This window comes from Nerophis lumbriciformis, linkage group LG22 (genome assembly GCF_033978685.3).
Source record: "Nerophis lumbriciformis linkage group LG22, RoL_Nlum_v2.1, whole genome shotgun sequence".
NCBI lineage: Eukaryota > Metazoa > Chordata > Actinopteri > Syngnathiformes > Syngnathidae > Nerophis > Nerophis lumbriciformis.
Window position 1 is genome coordinate 10,034,401 of NC_084569.2, and position 10,558 is coordinate 10,044,958.

A 10,558-nucleotide genomic window follows, 5' to 3' on the forward strand; every position below is an offset into this window, starting at 1 on the left:
ACTGGTGATGTTGGACCAATCAAACAGAGCCAGGTGGTCACATGACCTGACTTGAACAAGTTGAAAAACTTATTGCGGTGTTACCATTTAGTGGTCAATTGTACGGAATATACACTGTACTGTGCAATCTACTAATAAAAGTTCCAATCAATCAATCAAAAGTGTTAAGGAAAAAAGATACTTTTTTATTTCAACCGTACATCCCGTCAAAAGCCTAAAGACTGACTGCACAGTTCCTGTCTTCACAATAAAAGTGCCGCTCCATCGCGCCTGCGCTTTCAAAACAAGAGTCTCCGAAAGCCAGCGCAAACAAGCTAGCAAGCTAAGGAGTTTGACGCCAATATATTTCTTGTAAAGTGTATAAAAACGAATATGGAAGCTGGACAAATAAGATGCCAAAAACCAAACACTTTCATGTGGTATTAGACAGAAAGGAGGAACTTTTCTTCTCCTCCATTTGAAAACGTGGACGTTATCATCACTACTGTCTGATTACAATCAACGCAAGTCATCAGAATCAGGTAATACACTAACTTATATTCTAGTCTTCATGAAAGAAAGGAATCTATATGTTAAACATGCATTCATTAAAACACCTTTAACATGTAAACAAAAACAGCAAAATAAATACATATAAATTATATACTGTATATATCAATGTATATGTATATATTAGAGATGCGCGGTTTGCGGGCACAACCGCGGAGTCCGCGGATCGGGCGGATGAAATTTAAAAAAATTAGATTTTATCCGCGGGTCGGGTCGGGTCGGGTCGGGCGGTTAAAAAAAATTAGATTTTAAATAGATTCAGGCGGGTGGCAGTTAAACCAATTCGGAAATATATATATACATAGTTAAATGTTGTTACCCACATACGAAAAACGAGCAGGCACCTGCTGCATATGCCACAACAGAAGAAAAAAAAAAAAAGAGATGGACACTTTTACGGAGCAGAGAAGGCCCCCGACGCCTCGCCGGGGTCCGGGACCGAGGCCCCTTCCCCCGAGAGGGCCCCACCAGGAGCCGTAGCTGAGGCGATCCGCGAGAAGGGCCCGACGCACGTCCAGGGTCACCACCGCGCCCACCGCACCGACACCCTGCCTCGTCCGCCTTCGCCGCGGCCGGCATCACGCGCAGCAGGTAAGGAGCTTACCTGCCCGCCACCCCCGTGGCCGGGGGCTCGTAACAGGGGTCACTCCGCGCGCTCCGCCCGCGCAGCTTACCTGCCCGCCACCCCTGTTGCCGGGGGGCGCGTAACAGGGGTCACTCCGCGCGCAGTGCGCTCACGAAAGGGGTGGGGCTCACCCTGGTTGATATAGACAGCAGCTAGGACGGTGGCCATGGAAGTTGGAACCCGCTAAGGAGTGTGTAACAACCCACCTGCCGAATCAACTAGCCCTGAAAATGGATGGCGCTGGAGCGTCGGGCCCATATACCCGGCCGTCGCCGGCAGCGAGACGCGCTTGGAGGTGCGCTCAGCGCGGCTCCCATATGATTGCGCACTGGTGTGCGTCTGGGTCGTGACAGCGTGGCACGCGAATGTCTGTGCTGCATTGGATCAGTCTCCTTTCTTTAACAGGCAAAAGCTTTATAACCTCACTAATGCCTTGCATCGTCTATATTAGATATATAACAACGGGCGGGTGCGGGCGGGTGCGGGCGGATGCGGTTCTGATCAAATGTTAGATCGGGTGGATTGCGGATGGTTGACGACTTTCTGATGCGGTTGCGGATGAAATAATTGCCTATCCGCGCATCTCTAGTGTATATATATATATATATATATATATATATATATATATGAGTGTGAATGTTACTCATCAGTTACTCAGTACTTGAGTAGTTTTTTCACAACATACTTTTTACTTTTACTCAAGTAAATATTTGGGTGACTACTCCTTACTTTTACTTGAGTAATAAATCTCTAAAGTAACAGTACTCTTACTTGAGTACAATTTCTGGCTACTCTACCCACCTCTGCTCCTGGCTTACTCCAAGGCGACGCTGCTTATATTGAATTAAATATTCAGTAGCTTTGTTTTGACACGCCCCTCACATGGTGAAAACCCGCCGCCAGCACCAAACTGCCAGACTCTCTTCTATGACCATTTTTTAAAAATATTCACACACATGCAAAACCACCGTGTGTCCATTTTAACACCCATGTGTTATTGTTGACGTGCCGCACACATCTTGGCTATCCTAATTCGGCCTCTTGTTGTGCATTCGACGCAACGTGCTCGTTGACTTTTGTGCTGAATTTAGGGATTTTTTTTTTGTGTGTGTATTAAATGATTGCGACGATGCAGGCTGATTGTGAACTGTAACTCGCGGGAATTGAACAACACAAGCCAGGTGTGGCGTGACCCCGGCGATGCTAACTGTCAAGCTAACGCCTCAACAACCGCCATTTTGTAACTGTTACATTTCGCTTTTTGACATCGCCATAACAACGGCCCGCAGCATCCGCTGGCTGCGTAGTCGCGGCAGGAAGGCAGAGCCGACAAATTCACTGACAACCCGAAGACGAGTGAGCGCGCTCGGCGGAAGCAACACCGCGAATTATCGCTAGCTTCAAGAGTAATTGTAGAATCCGGCTATTTATTATGGCGAGTGAAACAAGGGTAAAATAGCCCACTTCATGTCACCCGGGGAAAGGACGTCAGATATCCCGCGTGTGAGCGTCACCTGTGGTTCCACGTGTGTTTTCCCGGTGGTAAAATGTCGTCTTTTAAATTTATGGCCGATTCGGTCGTTGTTGTTGTTGATTCTCGTTGCCGGGTTCTTGTCGCCAGGGCTACCGTGGCTATGGCGCCTCGTCCTCACCAGGGCAACTGTTGCTATCCACCCCGCTCCCTCCCCCTCCCCTCTGCCCGCCTCTCATTGGCTGAGAATGACCAAATTCTCTTAAAGGGACAGTACTTGTCATATGAACGCGGAACCCTCCACGCCTATTTCTAAGCAGCAGTGACGTGCGGTGAGGTTGATGGCTGGTGAGCAGGGCCGGCCCTAACCAATCTGGCGCCCTAGGCAAGATTTTAGGTGGCGCCCCCCCACATCGGCAGTGAAGTGTATATACTCACAAGAAACCGAATAGCTTTGTCTTTGACCTTTTTTTTTTTTTACTTACAACTATACCTAATATATAAAGGGGTGGAAAAGTGACTATTACCTGCAGGGCAAACATTAGCTAACCAGAAGGCAATAACAATGTAAACAAAAAACACCTGCTTAAAAGATCTAATACAAATGTCCCTGAGGAATGTAAGGTGGGAGTACTGTAATTACCTAACGTTACATTATTATTTTCCATAACAATTTAGCCCCCTCCACAATATCAACCCGACGTTAAAACACATTAGCAATTGCCGAATCATGTAACATTAGCTTAATGCTAAAAAGCCAGCTACTATCACATTCTGTAACAGACAAATAATTTCATGTAGGCTAACGTTACCTACCTGCTACCTCTTGTCTTTTTCTCGTTTCTCCTCCTCTTCTTTTCTCTTTTTTCTTCCCTGGGCACCTGACAGTTTTGGCCGTTTTGACATCTTGTGTTGATTTTTTGATGTGGTGATGTCCAAAAAGAGTCATGATACGGGAAGGGAGGGGGCGGGGGGGGGGGCGTAATGTTGTAACAAATAATATTTCTATTATATAGGCTTTACTTTGCATTTTAATTAACCTGGGATTATTTTTTGTATTTAGAAATAATAGTACCAACTTTTTTTTTTTTTTTCTCCAACATTTGTGGCACTGGCGTGGCGCCCCCTGATGGACGGCGCCCTTAGCATTTGCCTATACGGCCTATGCCACGGGCCGGCCCTGTATGAACGCGGAACCCTCCACGCCTATTTCTAAGCAGCAGTGACGTGCGGTGGGGTTGATGGCTGGTGAGGCACTGACTTCATCACAGTCAGATTTACAAACATATGAACCCTAAAGAGTATCTTATTCACCATTTGATTGGCAGCAGTTAACGGGTTATGTTTAAAAGCTCATACCAGCATTCTTCCCTGCTTGGCACTCAGCATCAAGGGTTGGAATTGGGGGTTAAATCACCAAAAATTATTCCCAGGCGCGGCGCCGCTGCGGCCCACTGCTCCCCTCACCTCCCAGGGGGTGGATAAGGGGATGGGTCAAATGCAGAGGACAAATGTCATTACACCTAGTGTGTGTGTGACAATCATTGGTACTTTAACTTAACTTTAACTTTACACATACAAACTGTAGCACACAAAAAAGCACATTTAATAAAAAAAAACCGTTATTATGGTCTTACCTTTACTTAGAAATTAAGTCCATGCGCCGCAACTAAAGCCCTCACTTAAACTTTCCACGTGCAAGATTGAATCTATTTAAAAAAGTGTAACCGAGGGTTTATAAATGTCGCCTATACTGTATGAAACTACAAAATAACAAACACGGAGGCTCCAGTTTACACGAGGACCACTTTATTTACCTTCTTTCAAAAACCTCCGCAACGTGACATCACTTCCGCTCTTAGCGCCTTCAAAATAAGAGCTCAAGGCTTATACTGTATAACAGCGCATAACAGGAACTTAACATCACAAAGAGGAAAGCCCATGAAAATAGGTTACAAAAGTTATTTAATAAGAAGCCAAAAAGTGCAAAAACAATAATGTTCGTGTTGGAGGAGTTGTGAATTAGGTACACCTGCAGTCTGCAGGTGTATCTGCACAGCAGGCCAGCAGTTAGCCGAGTCATTGCGCAATCCATGTTGCGGCACCGAGTGACGTGCCTCAACTGGCTGCTGTTCACCGCACCGTCTCTTCTCAGTATTTGAACGGCAAATGTGAAAATTCAGCGATTTTGAATAAAAATAATCTAAAACTGGTGAAGTTAAATGGAAAATAACTTTATAGTATAATCACTGGATACATATAACAATTAAAAAAAATTTTTTTCTTTTTACATTTTTTTTCTTTCCATGACTATCAGTGGTGGGCCAGCAAGGCCTAACATAACCAGAAATCATGATCATAATTAAAGATAAAAGTAATTTTTTTATTTACTTTCCCTAAATATCTAAAAGTATTCATATTTCCTTGACTAACACCCTCCCCCCTCCACATCCCACCTCCCCAGATTGCAAATAACCAAATGTAAATAATCAAATGTATTTCTAATGTATATACATGTTCTTATGCTATCTGAACTCACTATGTTTACTGCTCGCTGTACATATCCTACCAAGTCAGACCTACACTGTTTCAATGTCCATTTCTCTGATGATGAAATTGTTGATGACTGAAGTGTTGTTATTAACCAAACCCTCCTCATCCCACCCCTCGGATTGTCCATCCATCCATCCATCCATCTTCTTCCGCTTATCCGAGGTCGGGTCGCGGGGGCAGCAGCCTAAGCAGGGAAGCCCAGACTTCCCTCTCCCCAGCCACTTCGTCCAGCTCTTCCTGTGGGACCCCGGGGCGTTCCCAGGCCAGCCGGGAGACATAGTCTTCCCAACGTGTCCTGGGTCTTCCCCGAGGCCTACTACCGGTCGGACGTGCCCTAAACACCTCCCTAGGGAGGCGTTCGGGTGGCATCCTGACCAGATGCCCGAACCACCTCATCTGGCTCCTCTCGATGTGGAGGAGCAGCGGCTTTACTTTGAGCTCCCCCCGGATGGCAGAGCTTCTCACCCTATCTCTAAGGGAGAGCCCCGCCACCCGGCGGAGGAAAGTCATTTCGGCCGCTTGTACCCGTGATCTTGTCCTTTCGGTCATAACCCAAAGCTCATGACCATAGGTGAGGATGGGAACGTAGATCGACCGGTAAATTGAGAGCTTTGCCTTCCGGCTCAGCTCCTTCTTCACCACAACGGATCGATACAGCGTCCGCATTACTGAAGACGCCGCACCGATCCGCCTGTCGATCTCACGATCCACTCTTCCCTCACTCGTGAACAAGACTCCGAGGTACTTGAACTCCTCCACTTGGGGCAAGATCTCCTCCCCAACCCGGAGATGGCACTCCACCCTTTTCCGGGCGAGAACCATGGACTCGGACTTGGAGGTGCTGATTCTCATGCCAGTCGCTTCACACTCGGCTGCGAACCGATCCAGTGAAAGCTGAAGATCCTGGCCAGATGAAGCCATCAGGACCACATCATCTGCAAAAAGCAGAGACCTAATCCTGCAGCCACCAAACCAGATCCCCTCAACGCCTTGACTGCGCCTAGAAATTCTGTCCATAAAAGTTATGAACAGAATCGATGACAAAGGGCAGCCTTGGCGGACTCCAACCCTCACTGGAAACGTGTCCGACTTACTGCCGGCAATGCGGACCAAGCTCTGGCACTGAGCATACAGGGAGCGAACTGCCACAATCAGACAGTCCGATACCCCATACTCTCTGAGCACTCCCCACAGGACTTCCCGAGGGACACGGTCGAATGCCTTCTCCAAGTCCACAAAACACATGTAGACTGGTTGGGCAAACTCCCATGCACCCTCAAGGACCCTGCCGAGAGTATAGAGCTGGTCCACAGTTCCACGACCAGGACAAAAACCACACTGTTCCTCCTGAATCCGAGGTTCGACCCGGATTGTAAATAATGTAAATAATTCAATGTATATACTCTGATGATTAACTTGTGGGATGACTGTATTATGATGATAGTATATATTTGTACCATGAATTGATTAACGTGGACCCAACCTTAAACAAGTTGAAAAACTTATTCGGGTGTTACCATTTAGTGGTCAATTGTACGGAATATGTACTGTACTGTGCAATCTACTAATAAAAGTTTAAATCAATCAATCAATCAATAATCTCTTCATGTCATATCATGCTCCCTCCAATGCTGTTGTTTTTAGTTTAGAGTTTGTATCCAATCAGAATTCAGCTAGTTTATGTTGCCATGCTGTACGAAGTCTGCCCACAGCCTTCAGAATCAACAATGCGGTAAGTGAACGGACACATAGCCAATTAATCAATCAATGTTTACTTATATAGCCCTAAATCACGAGTGTCTCAAAGGGCTGCGCAAGCCACAACGACATCCTCGGCTCAGATCCCACATCAGGGCAAGAAAAAACTCAACCCAATGGGATACAATGAGAAACCTTGGAGGGGACCACAGATGTGGGGACCCCTGCCCCCCCAAATATTTACATGTTTGCATTAGCCCTTGTGTAATGTTTATATTATTGATACTCAGCAAGCGTTTGCATGTTGTGGCTTTTAATGCCTCACAATCAAACACTTTTATGTTAAAATACTGAACAGATGTTTACCTTATCCCAATAAACATCTGTTCAGTATTTTAACATAAAAGTGTTTGATTGTGAGGCATTAAAAGCCACAACATGCAAACGCACGCTGGTGCAGAAACACAAAAGAAGAATACCTGTGGGATGCATAAACTTGCAGAGAAATTTTCCGTGCAACGTTCATATTGTTGTTACTCAGCCAGCGTTTGTGGGTCTGATGGAGCCGTTGCATTTCGTGGCTTTTAATGCCTCACAATCAAACACTTTTATGTTAAAATACTGAACAGATGTTTATTGGGATAAGGTAAGGTAAGTTCAGTATTTTAACATAAAAGTGTTTGATTGTGAGGCATTAAAAGCCACGAAATGCAACGGCTCCATCAGACCCACAAACGCTGGCTGAGTAACAACAATATGAACGTTGCACGGAAAATTTCTCTGCAAGTTTATGCATCCCACAGGTATTCTTCTTTTGTGTTTCTGCACCAGCGGTTCCCACACAAGGTTGCAACATTGTTTGTCGGAGACATGTTCTGTGTACTTACACTCTGTCCTCCTCCTGTCTAGGCCTGCTGTGTGTGTGCGTGTGTGTGTGTGTGTGTGTGTGGTACACAGAACATTTATTTCCACACTTCTATTAGCCCCGGACATCTTATATGTAATAGAAAAGTGTATGGTGTGTGGTCATTAAATATGTATTCTGATATATGTTCTTCACAGAAAATGAGCCAAAGTCAGTAAGTCTCAGTTTGAAAAATTAATTAATTGTATCATTTTTCTTTTAATAAAAAATGAAAACGGGTCCCGCAGACCCGAACACTACACAATTGTCCACTATTGTCCTTGTTTAATAGTCCATTGTCATTTCAGACATGCTTGACAAAGTTACATTGACCCTGGATCTCAGGAAACAGAGTGGACCGACACCAGCAGATGACATGGTTGGTTTGGTTTGCATTTCCTTTGGAAATCGAGGTCCCAGAGTCTGGAGGAAGACAGGAGAGGCACAGGATCCACGTTGCCTGAAGTCTAGTGTAAAGTTTCCACCATCAGTGATGGTTTGGGGTGCCATGTCATCTGCTGGTGTCGGACCACTCTGTTTCCTGAGATCCAGGGTCAACGCAGCCGTCTACCAGCAAGTTTTAGAGCACTTCATGCTTCCTGCTGCTGACCTGCTCTATGGAGATGGAGATTTCAAGTTCCAACAGGACTTGGCGCCTGCACACAGCGCAAAATCTACCCGTGCCTGGTTTACGGACCATGGTATTTCTGTTCTAAATTGGCCCGCCAACTCCCCTGACCTTAGCCCCATAGAAAATCTGTGGGGTATTGTGAAAAGGAAGATGCAGAATGCCAGACCCAAAAACGCAGAAGAGTTGAAGGCCACTATCAGAGCAACCTGGGCTCTCATAACACCTGAGCAGTGCCAGAAACTCATCGACTCCATGCCACGCCGCATTAACGCAGTAATTGAGGCAAAAGGAGCTCCAACCAAGTATTGAGTATTGTACATGCTCATATTTTTCATTTTCATACTTTTCAGTTGGCCAACATTTCTAAAAATCCCTTTTTTGTATTAGCCTTAAGTAATATTCTAATTTTGTGACACACGGAATTTTGGATTTTCATTTGTTGCCACTTCAAATCATCAAAATTAAATGAAATAAACATTTGAATGCATCAGTCTGTGTGCAATGAATAAATATAATGTACAAGTTACACCTTTTGAATGCAATTACTGAAATAAATCAAGTTTTTCAAAATATTCTAATTTACTGGCTTTTACCTGTGTGTGTGTGTATATATATATATATATATATATATATATATATATATATATATATATATATATATATATATATATATATATATATATATATATGTATCTCTACATCCTGAAAATATGCAAACAAAACTGTGTTTAGATAATTGATACTTCAAACTTGCATAAATAAATATTAAAGAATATAACATAACTTGGCTTCTGAGAGCTTCAAAATGTAATGAATAAAATGCTAAAGTTGTTGATAAACAAGCAATTATTTTAATAATTAAATATGGTCATTTTAAATGAATTATTATGATAATTTAAAATTAATTATTTCAAATATGTTTATTTTAATGTATAATTCTAATGCCTGGATATAATGAGTCAGAAAAAATACAAATAAAAACACAATTAATTTTGATGTTTTTAGCAAAATATAGTAAAAATGTATTTGTTTTTTTTTAAATTTTAATTAATAAATATATTTATTTGTAGGTAAGATAAACATAATAATACAATTTATCTCTAGTCTGGATGATTTAGTTCTTGTCACCCTGTTGTCCTCACGTCGTGAAAAAAGGCTGTCCTCACTCAGGTCCGCATGGAGCTGGAGGGGGCGTGGCCTCCAGCTCCGGCTGAAAATCGGGAGATTTTCGGGAGAATACTTGTCCCGGGAGGTTTTCGGGAGAGGCGCTGAATTTCGGGAGTCTCCCGGAAAATTCGGGAGGGTTGGCAAGTATGCTGTAACAGAACAGTGAACAAATAAATAATAAATAAATATTATACCATAGCAAACAAACAAATATTAAATACATTAATAATCTTTGTCTCAATAAAAATGTTATTAAAAAAAGGGTTCAAGATATTCATCATAATTCTTGTTCTTTGTACTTTGTGAACACTTGTAGTTTGAACAGTCTCTTAAACTGAATCATATCGGTGCTTTGTTTAATTTCTTTGCTTAATCCATTCCGTAATTTAATTCCACATACAGATATGCTAAAGGTTTTAAGTGTTGTACGAGCATACAAATGTTTTAAATTAGATTTTCCTCTAAGATTATATTTCTCCTCTTTTGTTGAGAAGAATTGTTGTACATTCTTGGGTAGCAGGTTATAGTTTGCTTTGTACATCATTTTAGCTGTTTGCAAATGCAACAAATTGTTGAATTTCAACAATTGTGATTTAATAAATCAAGGGTTTGCATGTTTTGCATTTCTGGGGGTGAGGTTGCTGAGGTAGTTAAAAAGCTCCTCGGTGGCAAGGCCCCGGGGGTGGATGAGATCCGCCCGGAGTTCCTTAAGGCTCTGGATGCTGTGGAGCTGTCTTGGTTGACAAGACTCTGCAGCATCGCGTGGACATCGGGGGCGGTACCTCTGGATTGGCAGACCGGGGTGGTGGTTCCTCTCTTTAAGAAGGGGAACCGGAGGGTGTGTTCTAACTATCGTGGGATCACACTCCTCAGCCTTCCCGGTAAGGTCTATTCAGGTGTACTGGAGAGGAGGCTACGCCGGATAGTTGAACCTCGTATTCAGGAGGAACAGTGTGGTTT

At 43.6% G+C, this 10,558-nt stretch overlaps 1 protein-coding gene across 8 annotated transcripts in view; it reads right to left on the minus strand.

Annotated features, from left to right (window-relative positions):
• The window catches only part of rfx1a (regulatory factor X, 1a (influences HLA class II expression)), a 28,659-nt gene extending 25,825 nt beyond the window's left edge, over positions 1 to 2,834 (minus strand). For all 8 annotated transcript variants that reach the window (XM_061974279.1, XM_061974277.1, XM_061974278.1 and 5 more), the window contains exon 1: positions 2,689 to 2,834. The gene's annotated coding sequence lies outside the window, so the exon portion shown is untranslated. The remainder of the gene's footprint in view (positions 1 to 2,688) is intronic.
• Positions 2,835 to 10,558: the final 7,724 nt, after the last annotated feature.